Consider the following 15762-nt stretch of genomic DNA (forward strand, 5'->3'; position numbering starts at 1 on the left):
GGGGACATCAGTTTCCATTTTTCCTCATCCTAGTAGAGAGAGAGAGAGAGAAAGGAAAGAAAGAAGGAAGGAAGGAAGGAGGGAAGGGAGGAAGGAAGGAAGGAGGGAGGAAGAAAGAAGAAAAAGTCCTGCTTTCAAGAAATGCACATTTTTTCTGGGAGTTATGCAGAGGATTAATTAACATCGTGATGGTGATCTCAGGGATATTGGTGCCCAAGAGTGTCCAGAGAAAATGCACTGAAATCACATGTATCACTGATACATGTAAGAATGGTGCCTAAATCTCTCTCTCTTATTTATATTCAGAATCTGTAACTATATGCTAAATTTTGGAGTCTTAGAAGTTAATCCTTTTTTCTTTCTTTCTTTCTTTCTTTTTTTTTAGGACATCACTGTTTTCTCTGCTGTGAAAGCTGCTGAGCTGGTTGGTGTCTTTAAGAATCATCAGTAAAACTATTTTGAATTTTCCATGTAGAATTACCCTCTCTTTTTCTTGCTTCAATTGAACCGACTACCAGTATTTGTGAATGAAAGGATTTACACCAGGAACCATTCTAAAAACTGTTAAAATAAATTATCATATCAACAATACATAAGCTATTATAGCACTGATTCAAAAGTGTGAGTCATAATAATGGAAATCAATGCTTTATAATTGATTTTAGTAAATGTATTTAATACCAGTTGCTTCAGTAAACATAAGTCATTTAAATCTTGTTGCTGAAAAAGTGGTACAGTTAGTGAGGATGAGGGGGAGAATTGTTGAATTATTTTACCTTAATCATTATCTCATAATACATTTATAGTGAGTACCATATCTTAATATGAGAACTGTCTTTAGAAGTATAAAAAAATGGGAGGATTTACTTGCAGTTATTTCTAGGTAATCATATTTAGGCATCACACAAAGCCCAGATGGATCTGGGGTGACTATTGGATCCAACTGTACCCTAAGTATACGTTCTCTTTTCTTTTGTGTATAGATATCTTATCTATACCTACATTGTATATTATTTGTGTCAATAATGCCTAAGGAGGACAGAAGAGAGCATCAAATCATCAGGGACAGGAATGATATATGTTGGTAAGTCAGCATGCAAATGCTGAAAATCATTCTAGTCCTTTGCAAGAATGGCTAGTTTTCTTAATCACTGAGACCTCTCTCTAGACAGTACTACATGTTTCCCTCATGGGATAACCCAAATCTAATGGACCCTGGTTAACATAGAAACCCCCAGCTGGCCAAAATGTTGAAAGAAAGTGTCAGTACCACACTCAATAATAACTGAAACATCTCTATCATTCTTTCTCTGTCCTTCACAAGGCTCAAGTATCACCATAAGGGGGAAGTCAAGGGAGACAAGATTGAAACAAGGTTTTGTGACCATGAAAGGATCACTGTCTTTATGAAGTTTTGGTATCTTGCTTGTTTGCACAAGACCTGTGAAAGGTAAAGCATGAGCAGTGTAGTAGCTTCAAGACCCTCCATCTCTGACTGAAGAGATTAGCATTGCTGATGGTTTCGGGGAAAGGGAAAATCAGTTTTTATTAATAGAATGATGGCTGGTAGGTTGATCATAATCTAATGGATATCCTCATACCCTTGAATGTATAGACAGAGTAAATTAACCTTGATAGATTAAAAAGAAAAGATCATGGGCCCCAGAGTGAAACAAAATAGTGAGGGTGGATCTGAGAGGAGTCGAGAGGAGGAGGGTTGATGAATGTGATGAAAATTCATTTTAAGACATTCTCAATGAATTAATAAAATATACTTAAATGGTCAGCCCTTAAAACTTACATGTAAGTTACATCATAGAGACTCAACAGGTTTTATTTAGGGATGTAAATGTATAAAGATATACATATGTTCATGCAATAACAAGAAGAGGCTATGAATTTAAAAGGTGGGAGGGAGAGGTAGATGGAGTCATTTGCAGGGTGAGAAGTAAAGGAAAAATATTGTGTAATTATATTAAAATCTCAGAAATACAAAATTAAAAGTGGGTCAAAATGAAAATAAAAGTTAAGAAATTTTAATACAAACTGCATAATAGCAAATGCATCAAAAGAATTAGCAGCTATTTATTTATTTGCATATTGGGATTCCTTTGCATTAGTGATTGTCCTTGTATGAGTGTAGGTATATTTTATTTTCATATTTACTTTAATATTGCAATTATGTACTTATATTTGCTTTTAATTTTAATGCTTTCAAAGAAATCAACCATTTATTTATTTATTTACTTACTTACTTACTTACTTACATATTTTGTGTGTATGAGTGTTTTTCTTGCACATATATCTGTGTACCATAGTCATCCAGGGACCATAGCCATCAGAAGTGGGACTTGGATTCCCTGAAACTGGACTGACATGTGGGTCTCAGGAACTAAACCAGGATCTTACAGAAGAACAGGAAGTGCTCATAACCACTGAGACATCTCTTCATATGTCATTAAATATGACCAGCATATTTAAATAAATAAAATTTTACATGAATCTATGTAATCTTTAATCATCCTCAAGGGAATGTAAAACTTCATTGAGAAATAGTTTGTAAAGTTGTGATATATCTAAATCTCAAATCTCTGTATAAAAAGAATGTTTATGTTTAAAAGTAGGAAGTGGTGGGCAATTTATCTTAGTCACCTTTCTATCCAATTATCACTGAATCAAAATGTTTTTCTTTTGATATAATAAATATTCTGTGAATTTCTGATTTTATTTTAAATCATCCAAGTAAATCACGGGAAGTAGAGCAACAACAAATTGAGGGATATTAGTTTACATGTACATGAAGTTTTGTAACTATTTACTAATTTTTTAAAAGTCTGGTGGTCATCATATACATTGGAGCTAAAAGAAATGAAATTCTATTTTCAATGTTGGGACTGAACTTGGTTCTTTGTAGGTTAGAAAAGTGTTTTCCCATTCACCTCAAGCTCCAGTAAGAAATGAATATCAACAGTTCCATTTTTCAATAGTTTTAAAGATTTCCACCCCCATTATGGGGCTAGAAGATGGCTCAGTGGTTAAGCCCATATGATTCTTGGAGAGGACTGAAGTTTTGTGCCCAGCAACCATATTGATCAACTCATAACTGCTTGTAAATTGGGCTCCAGGGAATCTAACACCTTATTCTGGCTTCTGCGCACACATATACTCAAGTATACAAATCCACACATGTCTCTTACATACATCATATATATATATATATATATATATATATATATATATATATATATATATATANTATATATATATATATATATATATATATATATATATATATATATATATACACACATACATATATATACATATATATATACATAATAAAAATATAATAAATTCTTGATATGTTATTTTTAAGAGGTTTATACTCTTCTTAGATAACTACATTGTCATTTCCTGTTGGAGAATAATCATTGCATATACCTGAACAGTTGCTTTACAGTTTATGTTTTCAGAAACTGAAGTGGAGTTATCATAATTGTAGATGCTTCTAATGTGTCTCCAGGTAGCTAGTGGTTCTACTCTGAAAAAAAGATGAATATTTTAATTTTGTAAATATGAACTCTCCTCTTTATCCTTTGTTACTCAACAAAACACGTTCAGCCCATTTGAGTTATCTTGTTTACAAAAGAGGTATGTTGGCATAGCTCCAGTAGTGACACATTTTATGCTAAAAGATTTTGTACACTGCATAATCAGTTTAATTAGTAATTTTCTCACCTAGGTTGATTTAGCTTTCAGGCTGATCTTTCAAAAAATGTTAATCAGATCATGTTTTTTCTTGTGTTTAAATTTCTACTGCTGTCCAAAGTTTCAGATTTTTAACCCCACTTTGAAAGCCCTTGCTAACTTCCCATCTCTTTATATGCATTACTGCTTTCCCGGATTTTACTGTTTCATTTCCTGGCTTTCAATGCTCATTTGCAATAGGATTTTTTCATTCCGGAATGAATAATGTTTGAATCTTTTCTTCTTTTTTAAAGTAGATACTACATTGATCTTTTTGTCAATAATGGTATAATTTTTGATCACCATGATTTAAGCACATTTAGCTGAAACCTTGAGATAGATTCACTTTCTGAATCATTTTCCAGTCTTTTCTTCCCCAATGCTAACGCAAAATGGTTTATTATCACTTATTTTAATTGCATTTTTAGAATTTCTTCATGAGTATGATATTTGTATCATTTCTACTCTTTTATCTCCTCAATTTCTCCAATACTACTTGCTCCATGTCAAATTTCTTATTATTCATATATATACATATATTAATTCATATATTCATATATATACATATATGAATAATATGTATATATATGTGTATGTGTGTTTGTGTATTCTTAAAACAATAATCTATTCTTTAGATAAAACATTTGTGCTTCACTGCTCATTCCCTCAATTATTTCTTACTCAGATACACACACTTCTATGAATATCTGCTTCCATTATATATTATATCTTCAGATATAATCCTTATACATCCATAAGACAAATGAGATATCCCACACTCATATACTGTCCTGCTTTAGAAAAAAAACTGGAATGTTTAGATTAATATGCACTCAGCTTTTGTTGCAACAAGTACCCAAAGATTTAGTAAATCTCATATAACCTCCATAAATTTGTTTTTTTCTGCTAAAATAACCCATTTCCTATGAGCTACCACTAGCTGCTCTTAAAAATTATATTTTTAAGACTATATTTCTACCAAATGCCTCACCCTGAAATCATACATTTTCCTACATAATTTCGTATTATTTCTTATGTACATTCAAATATTTTCTGCTGCTTCCAGTCGGTGAATGAAGTTGAATGAAGTAGATGAAACAGGATGCCATTTCTAAGCTTGGACCTTAGAGCTCTCTCATCCATGTTCTGCTATCCTTCTTGTACAAACCATTGGCTGAAAATGCATAGCCAAGACTAAAAGCACCCTGTCTTTCCTCAGTGAGAAAGCAGGAAAGATTGAGATGAGCTGTCAATCTTAGCAAACTGTGGAGTGCCATTGATGTGTATAGTGGTTGTTGTGTGTCAGTTGGATGCATATGGTATTCAAACCAACATAGTTTCAATTTTTATTTCATTTATTTTAGTTATAATTATATTTTTAGTACACTTGACTGAAATTCATTCAAGTATATTCTTTATATTATAGATTGCTGGGGGTTTTTAAAGCTTGTTTTATTGCACTTTTTAGACAAAATCTGGGTATGTAAAAGTATCTTATTGGCCTGATCTGAATATAACCTTATCTGTCACTCAATTAAATGCTGCATTCAAACATCACTGCTTCCTTCTACAAACTAATTTTACTTTAAACTTGTGTACTAAGGTAGTGTCAGCATTTCAGCCTAGAAGGTCTTTGGATGTGACCAGTGCAGCCATATTGTTGGATTAAAATTCCTCTATATGCATACAATCCCAGGCTAGCCTGGAACTTGAAAACAACCTGTAGAAGACCCCCAGTGCTGAGATTGAAAGTATGTATAGTCATATCTTACAGACTGCTATTTTGAATTAGGCGAGCTATTATCAATTCCTCAAATCTTTTTTGTTTTGTGTAATGATCATATCACAGAGAAAAACTTAGTTCACTTTTTAGGCCTTATCTGGTTCCATCCTTACATCACTGATTCACTGAATGCACCCCTCATTCAAATTACATTGAATGAATTGGCATTATTTTCAGTCCTTGTAGACTGAATCAATACATTTTAAATACATCAAGATATGAGAATTAGACTGTCACAAACAATATAAAACGGAAGCAAAAAGTACAGATTTACTTCATATATGTTGTACATGCTTCAAGATATTAGAATTATACTGTCACAAACAATATAAAACAGAAGCAAAAAGTACAGTTTTACTTCATATATGTTGTACATGATTCATGAGCCCTCTTAAAGAAATAAAAGATCTAAAAGAATAATTTCAATTGAGCATTTATATAATCAGTGGGACAAAGAACAGCAAATTGTGAAACTTGACAAGCAAGCAGGTTTGCATTGTGGTAATCTTGGGTAAATGATTAGAAAGATAATGTCTGGTTTCATAGAAATTGTTTGATTGGATTATTCTTGTATCACCTCTCCATCTCTAGTTGGAATGATGACTTGGTTCCTTCGGAGACATTTTTTCATATAACAGATAAACAAATTTTTAGGAAAGTTAGTTTCTTTTCTGCACTGCTCTGTATATGTTTTAAAATATACTATTTTTCTTATTCCCTCAGATTTCTGAATATATACATAATCTAATTTTATCATATCTATATGTACAACCCATTTTCACTCATCTCAAGCCCTCTATAACCTCCATCTGTCAACCTCATATCTGAATTTTTAACCCACTGATTCAGTTACTGTTAATAGGACAAATTACTAAAGAAAACAGTTTTGCCTTCTTCTAACAGGGCTTCTCAAATCTTTCCAACCTGTAATAGAATTTTGAATGTCTTGATATAGCATTAGTTTCACGCAAAAAGTCACAGCAACTATAGGTCCCTTATTTAAGGGACACAATATCAAACTATCTTCTACATAGTTATGCTCATACCCATAAATTTTTGGAACTGTACCAAACTGTACAGCAGTCAATATATAGGCTCACAACTAGTCAAAGGGTATAGAATACATGTCTGTAGACGGTTTAGCCATGTAGAGGACATCTGTATCACAATGTTACTACACCCCATCCATAATGGAATGTTATATAAAATGGATCAGAAGATTCTAAGAGCCAGGAGTTGGAGAGAACTGCTTCAAAACTGCCTTTTAAAAATGTCTTAAAAAAAAAAACACATGTGGAGGAAGTATATTTTAAAATAATGTTTTCTGAATTCATTCATTGAAAATTTATGTATAAAAATAAAAAATATTGATATTTACCATCATAGAAAGTTTACAATTGTATCACTATTTCCCAAATTGGTAGAAGAATAATGGAACATGAAGGGTGGTACAGTATAATAGGGTAGATGAAGGAATATGGGGAATGATAACTAAAACTAAAGTTCTTTTGAAGCACCCATCATTTTCATATATGATATGAAAGTATGGATAAGTAGCCCCCAAATGACTAGCAGAGAACTCCTAAAGCTGAAAAACAACCTCAACAAAGTGGCTGGATATAAAATTAACTAAAAAAAATCGGTATCCTTCCTTTACACAAGTGATAAACAGGCTGAGAAAGAAATTGTGGAAATAACACCCTTCAAAATAACCACCAATAATATATAATATCTTTGTGTAACTCTAACCAAGCAAGTGAAAGATCTGTATGAAAAGAACTTCAAGTCTCTGAAGACACTGAAGAAGATACCAGAAGATGAAAAGATCTCCCATTCTCATGGGACAGTAAGATTAACAATAAAAATGGCCATCTTACCAAAATCAACCTACAGATTCAGTGCAATACCCATCAAAATTCCAACATAATTCTTCATAGACATGGAAAGAGGAATTCTCAACTTCATATGGAAAAACAAAAAAAATCAAGGATAGGAAAAACAATTTTCTGCAATAAAAGTTAACTTTAGGGGGAATCACCATCCTTGATCTCAGGCTTTCCTACAGAGCAATAGTGATTTAAAAAAACAAAACAAAACAAAACAAAAAACCCTACATGGTATTGGTATGGAGACAGACATACTTATTAATGGAATAGACCCAGAAATAAACCCACATACCTATGGACACTTAACTTTGAGAAAGAAGCCAAAAACATACAGTGGGGGGAAAAAAGCATCTTCAACAAATGGTGCTGGTTTAACTGCTGGTTTGCATGTACAGGAATACAAATTGATCCATATTTCTCATATTGTACAAAGCTCAAGTCCAAGTGGATCAAACGACCTCCACATAAAACCAGATGCACTGAATCTTATAGAAGAGAAAGTGGGAAATAACCTCAAATACATAGGCACAGGGGAAAATTTCTTCAACAGACCACAAATTGCTCAGGTTCTAAGATCAACAATTCACAAATAGGACCTCAGGAAACTGCAAAGCTTCTGTAGGGCAAAAGGACACTGACAATAGGACAATTTTAGCTTACAGATTGGGAAAAAATTCACTAAGCCTTTATTTGACAGAGGGCTAATATCCAAAATAAACAAAGAACTCAAGAAATAGGACTTAAAAAAGCCAAATAACTCAATTAAAAAATTAGGGTCCAGAGGTAAACACAGAATTCTCAACAGAGGAATCTTGAATGGCCAAGAAGCACTTAAATGTTCAACATCTTTAGGTCATCAGTAAAGTGCAAATCAAAACAACCCCGAGATTCCACCTTATACTAATCAGAATGGCTAAGATTAAAAACTGAAGAAATAGCACATGCTGGTGAGGATGTGGAGAAATAACACTCCTCCATTGCTGGGGGCATTGTAAACTAATAAAACCACTCTTGAAAATTAATCTGGAGGTTCTTCAGAAAATTGGGAATACTGTGAAGTCTCAATGCCCCAGTACAGGGGGATGCCATGACCAGGAAGCAGATATGGGTGGGTTGGTGAGCAGGGGGAGGAGAGAAGGGATAGGGGGTTTTCAGAGGGGAAACCAAGAAAGTAGATAACATTGCAAAGGTAAATAAAGAAAATATCTAATAAAAGAAAAAAAAAAAGAAAAAGAAAGTCGGAAATAGTTCTACCTGAGGACCCAGCTACAATACTCCTGGGCATATGCCCAAAAGATGTTCCATCTTACCACAAAGACATGTTCATATCAGGCTTATTTGTAACAGTTAGAAACTGGAAAAAACCCAGATGTCCCTAATATGAAGAATGGACACAGAAATATGTGGCTCATTTACATAATAGAATACTACACAGCTATTGAAAGTAGGACATTATGAATTCTGCAGGCAAATGGATGGAGCTAGAAAATACCGAGTGAGGTAACCCAGACCCAAAATGCCATGGATGGTATGTACTTATTGATAAATGGGTATTAGCCCAAAATACAAAACATCCATGATACAACTCACAGACCATGGACACTTAGCAAGAAGGCCCAAGAGTGGATAATTCAAACCTATTTAGAAGGGGGACCAAATAATCATGGGAGGCAGAGGGAGGGAGGGAAAGACCTGGGTGGGAAAAGGGAGGGGAAGGCAAAAAGGGGAATAGAGGTGTTGGGATCAGGCATGTAAGGAGACAGAGAAAAACCCTGATGGCTAGGCGACTAAATGCAAATATTCAGCAGTATGGGGTTGAGGGTTGGGGTCCTCTAGAAAGTCCCAGAGACCTGGGGTGTGAAAGGCTCCCAGGATTCAATGGGGATAACCTTAGCCAAAATGCTCAACACCAACACAGGAGAGATGGAGCCTTAAGAGACCACGTCCAGTAGAACGACGTTTCCCCCAATTGAGGCAGGGGGTCACCCACCCATTTTCAAAATATTTGTCCCAGAAATTTTTTTTTTTTTTTTTTTTTTTGTCTAAAGGAAATGCAAGGGACAGAAGGAAAAGCCACCCAGTGACCAGCCCAACTTGGTATCCATCCTGTGTTCAGTCACCAAACCCTGACACTTTTACTGATGCCATGCTGTGCTTGCCGGCAGGAACCTGGTATGGCTGTTCTCTGAGAGGCTTCAACACAACAGTTGACAGGGAAAGACACAGTTTCTTACCACCAACCACTGGATTGAGGTTGCAGATTCCCATGGAAGAGTTGGCAGAAGGATTGAAGTTGCTGACGGGGGCGGTAACCACATTGGAAGAACAACAGTATCAACTAATCCCGACCACTCCGAGCTCCCAGAAACTATGCCACCAAGCAAAAAGCACACATGGGCTGTCTTTGGCCTCTGGTACATATGTAGCAGAGGACTGGTTCGTCTGGCCTCAGTGGGAGAAGGTGCAGAGATTTACAGTTCAGATCCCTTGGTTTCTGTCTTATGTTCTCAAAATCAGTATGGGGCTGCTTGTGTAGGGCCTATTGTCATAACATTGGTATTTTGGCTTCTTCCTTTCTTTTTAAATGTACTTCCCAGCAGTCAACACTACTTCTTATTCTTTTAAATAATTGGCAATCTGTGCAGCTCTTAGCAGAAGGTGGGAGATTATTTATGTCTCCTCTTTGTCAGTAAAGACAAAAGAGAAGAACAGATGAGATGAGATCAAGGAGCACTTTGTTTTATAATCTCTCTGGAGAAATCTAGGACTTCCCTCTCCTTAAGCTCATATTTCTTGTTGTGAAGCACTAATGAAGACAGTAATTAGTCGTTCTGTGGCAGGCCTTCCCTTGGATATTTTCAAGATGTACTTCTCTCCACTTGGCATATGCTTTGTGTGTGTGTGTGTGTGTGTGTGTGTGTGTGTGTGTGTTTCCTGATGCTCATTCCTAATTTATTTCTGTGAGATGGAATGCAAATAGATCCAAAACAGCAATGGTATTTTCTTTTTCTTTCTCATTTTCTCTTTCCTTCTCCTCCTCCACCTCTCCCCTTTCTTTCCTTCTTCCTTATCTTACAGATTTGATATTCATCTAAAATCTTTGGTTGTGTATATGTCAATGAAAATACCATTGGAAACCTGCTAAAATGTTTGCACAACTGGTAAAAAAACAAAAACAAAAACAAAAACAAAAACAAAAACCAAGTTCCACTTCTTACAGTAGACTACAGACATGAGATTTTCAAACCTTATCCTGATGTCTGATGGCCGTCACAGCTTCTATATTTGTTATTTCCATTGGCATATTATGATTTTAGGGTAAAAATGCAGAAAGTAACATGACAAAGAGTAACTGGTGGATAGGCATTCCCAAAGACTCTAGCTTTTCCCTCCTTCTGCCTTTAATTATATTGGATCTATTTCTTATTTCATTAAATATACTGATTTTAAGTATCAATTGTCATTGAAATAAATGCTCCAAAGTCATAGTAGGTGAAAGTTTATCAAATTTATCAAGCCAACACATAAAGCTGATGCATGACATAGGTAATATAAAGATTTAATTTGGAAGATTAGATAAATGAACCCTATTTTGCACTGAGAGTACTGATATACAAAACCATTAAATATGCAGACATGTAGAATATTTGACTATATGCCAAATGTTTAGTTCACATTTTGTTTATATTGAACCACCAGTGTGTAATTGTGGTCAACAAACCAGTAAATGCAGATATGAAATAAAAGAATTAAAAAGCAAAAAATATTAAGATTGTATCATACAGCTATTGAAGAATCTGTTTTTCTAAAATTTGTTGTAACAGATTGGAATATTTATAAGTGAATAAATACAGAATGTAGAATTTAAATAACAACAGCTTGGAATAAGAAACTGTCAAGTTTGAGAAACTGAAGGTTGAGTACAACACAGTAATTTTTCAATGCTGCAGTTGTTCATTGGATTTCAAAGACCAATTTAACAGTTAGTTCATATATTAGTTTGTGATTGTATTGACAAAAATATTGAATAACTATAATGCCCTACTCATTTGCTATGTAATATGAGTGTAACAGTGAGCAAAAAGAAGTGCCCCTGGTATATGTGAGATTATAGAATAGAAGAAGAAAGAACATTACCTATGGTAGTCAGTGAAAGCCATGTACTAATTAGTATAGAGGACTATTTCTCTCTAACAGAAATGCTCCTCACCATTTCAGAAAAAACAATGAGTTTCCACTGTTGGAAATGTTGTATGGGTCAATGGCCACTGGGTTAGAAATGTCAACACTGAATTTCTATTGTACATTTAGAAATTTCTCTTTAATACCTTACCAATGTATTTATAACCTTGCTTTCTTCTATAATGAAAAAGGAATATTTCTACAGATAGAACTTTTTAAAAAAATTCTATGGTAGTAGAACATGCACATTCATGTACTCTAAGCTTAGATGAAATGTGATCAGCATGAAATCCCAAGTCTTGGGATTCATGTTACTCTTAGGAATATTTGTCTATTATTTTAGACTTCAGAAAATGTACATCAATAAAATCTCTTAACTATGAAGATAACAAATGTTTGTTGGTATACAATGGATGAGAATGAAGAAGAAGCAGAAAGTTCCTGCTTTCCAGTAAGCAGAGCTTAGAAGATTGACTTATTCTTATACAAGTTACGTATTAAGATGCTTTTGTATTTAGCTATGTGAAAATTTAACAGTAAACTAAACACCATCTTTATGAATAGAAATCTGCACTTTACAATCATGTCATCAATCCTCCACCCTTTTATTTCTACACCTCTCAGCACTGCTTTAAACTGAGGTAAATATATCCTGGGTTATCAAACTAAAACATAAAATGGATGACAGATGTAATATAAAAAATTAATTTGGAAGATTAGATAAATGGAACCAATTTAGCAATGGGAGTCCTGACATATAAAACCAATAAATATACACACTGCAGAGTATTTGACAATATACTGAAGTAAGAAATTTGAGATTCTATATTCAGAAATAGAATGCTCTTAGTTGACCCAGGCTGACAAGACCTAAGACCATGCAATAAGACGTAAATAATGCCAGATACTGGAAATCTTTCCAACTACCCTGGGCTAGTAAATCAAGGATTTGGGAGGGGAACCTCAAATTGCCTGTTACTAAACCAGCATAATTCCTAACTATACATGAAATATTTATCCTTATGCCTACCAATAAATAAAGGTCTCACCTCTCTTCAAAGAAACTAATGATAAAAGCTGTTGCAGAAATCAACATTGATAAAAAATGAAGAGACAAAGGAACATGTGGAGCCCAGCTTTAACTGTTACAGCTTCAGTAAGACTCTTGAAATTATTGCTTTAGGACCATAACAGAAAAAGGAAACAAAAGAGTTGTAAGTTTCAGAAGAGGAGGTTCTCTGTAATATTTCATCTCTTAGATATGTAAGAGAAGCTACACCCATGAAGCCTCATCGAGATGGCCAAATAAACAAGACCTGAACGAGGATGACAGCAATAGACATGCTTGCATCAAAGAGGGAAATCACTTTTGTCTCAACCTCAGAGAAAGGCCTATAGGCTACTATGAAATATTGAGGGTGGAAGAAATATTATTCTACAAGGAAGAACTCACCCAACTACAATTGATTGTTAATGTACTGGTCAGTCCTGAAACTATAAGCACACAAGTTCCTTTATGAAAACTGAGCAAATTTTATTCATATATTAGGAAAAATATTATAGATGTATGTATTACATGTAACAGAAATTAAAATTAGATATCAATTTGAGCAAGAGTAAGGGGTGTGGTACTTTTATGGAAATGGTTAGATGAAAAGATGGATCAGAAAATTATGTAATTATATTTTAATTCCAAACTATATAATGTAAAAAAAAAAAAAAGCATCTTCAATCTGGCAGTTTCTCAGAAAGTTGGAAGTACTTCTATCTGAAAACCGAGCTATACTGCTCCTGAGCTTATACCTAAAAGATGCTTCACCATCCACAAGAACATGTGCTCCACTCTGTTCATAGCAGCTTTATTTGCAATAGCCAGAAACTGGAAAAAAAAAAACCCCACAGATGTCCCTCAACTGAAGAATAGATACAGAAAATGTAATTCATTTATACAACAGAATACAATTCAGTTATTAAAAACAAGGACATCATAAGTTTAACAGGCAAATGGATGAAACTAGAAAAATATCATTGTGAGTGAGGTGACCTCGAACCAAAAGGACAGGCATGGTACATACACACTGATAAGCCATCAAGTACAGCATACCCATGAAACACCCGGAGACTCAAAGAAGTTAAACAAGAAGTAAAACACAAGCAAGGACACTAGTATTTTACTTTAAAGTGGGATCACAATAGTCATGGAAGGCAGAGTGAGGGAGAGAGCTGGGTGGGAGTGGGAAAGGGGAGGGGAAAGGGAGGACATGATCAGGTGTGGGAGAGATTGGAGATTGGCCCAGAGAGCCAGGAGAATGAATGGAAATCTGCAGTGGCTATAGTGGGTGTGGCTGTTGGAGGAATGTCTAAGAAGTCTCAGAGACCTGGGGTTGGGGAGTCTCCCAGGAGGCAATGTGGGTGACCTTGGCCAAGATGCCTAACCATGGGAGCATGGAACCTGAAGTTTCCATCTCCTGTAGCAGGCAGGCACCTCAGTGGAGGGATAAGGACACCACCAACCTATCCACAAACTTTTGACATACAATTTGTCTTGCCTAAAAGAAATGCAGGCACAAAGATGGAGCGGAGAATGAAGGAATGGCCAACCATTAACTGGCCAGAATTTAGATTCAACCCATTAGCAATCATCAATCCCTGACACTATAAATGATACTGCGTTATGCTTCCAGACAGGAGCCTAGCATATCTGTCACCTGAGAGGCTCTACCCAGCAGCTGATGAAACAGATACAGAGACTCACAGTCAAACATTGGTTGGAGGTGTGGGACTCTTATGGAAGAGTTGGGGGAAGCTCTGAAGGCCCTGAAAGGGATTGGAACCTCTCAGGAAGACGAATAGAGTCAACTAATCTGGACCTCTGGGATCTCTTCGAGACTCAGCCACAAACCAAAAAACCTACCGGAGCTCAATGAAGGCCCTGACACATATACCCATATATAGCAGACGTGCAGCTCAGTCTTCATGTTGGTACCTCAACAATTGAGGCAGAAGCACTCCCTAAGGCTGTAGCCTGACTGTGGTCTCTCTTCCCTAACAGTGCTGACTTGTCGGGTCTCAATAAGAAAGGATGAGCGTAATACTGCAAACGTTTTTATATCAGGTTCCTGTTAGCAAGCACTTCTTGGCATCCACAATAGTGTCTGGGTTTGGTATCTCTATATGGGATGGCTCCCTAGGTCGGGCAATCTCTGAATGGCCTTTCCTTTAGTCTCTGCTCCACATTTTGTCCCCGAATTTGCTCTCACGTGTATTGTGTTACCCCTTCTAAGGACCGAAGAACCCACACTTTGGTCTTCCTTCTTGAGCTTCATGTGGTCTGTGAATTGTATCTTGGGATTCTGAGGTTTTTTTTTTTTTTTTTTTTTTTTTTTGCATTATTATCAACTTATCAGTGAGAGCATATGGTGTGTGTTTTTTTGTAATTGGGTTACCTCACTCAGGATGATATTTTCTAGTTCCATCCATTTGGCTAAGAATTTCATGAAGTCATTGTTTTTAACAGCTAAGTAGTACTCCATTGTGTAAATGTATCACATTTTCTGTATCCATTCCTCTGTTGAAGGACATCTGGGTTCTTTCCAGCTTCTGNCTATTATAAATAAGGCTGCTATGAACATAGTGGTGCAAGTGTCCAATATTCTGAGGAACCGACAGACTCATTTCCAGAGCTTTATTTTCTAAGTTCAAGAGTAGAAAGGTTACACATGGATCCAATTACTTTTGGTTGATATCTACTTCTAACCTGAATATCCATATCTTATTTGCCAAATGCAAAAGGCAAAATGTTTGAAAAAATATCTTTCATTAATTCAATTAAGTTTATCCAAATTTAATTCACTAAGCAGTATTAAGAATCCTCTTGGATATAGAGGGATGAGGAACTGAGAGAGTAGACTGGAAGGAAGATAATGACTAAACTGTTTTTAGAAAAGTGGTAAAAAATCAGAATATACAATCTATTTTGATATCATCCTAAATTCTCTGAGTAATGCAAAATACATACAATATAAATTTCTTAAAATTAAGTGTTGCATAATTTAATTAAAAACACAACTCATGAACTTCTAAATAGCAACATAAAGCCTTGGGCTACTGTATACTGTATCTGGAGAAGGGGAGTATAGATAAAGAATAATGAAGTAATATAAC

This window comes from Mus pahari, chromosome 13 (genome assembly GCF_900095145.1).
Source record: "Mus pahari chromosome 13, PAHARI_EIJ_v1.1, whole genome shotgun sequence".
Classification (NCBI taxonomy): Eukaryota; Metazoa; Chordata; class Mammalia; order Rodentia; family Muridae; genus Mus; species Mus pahari.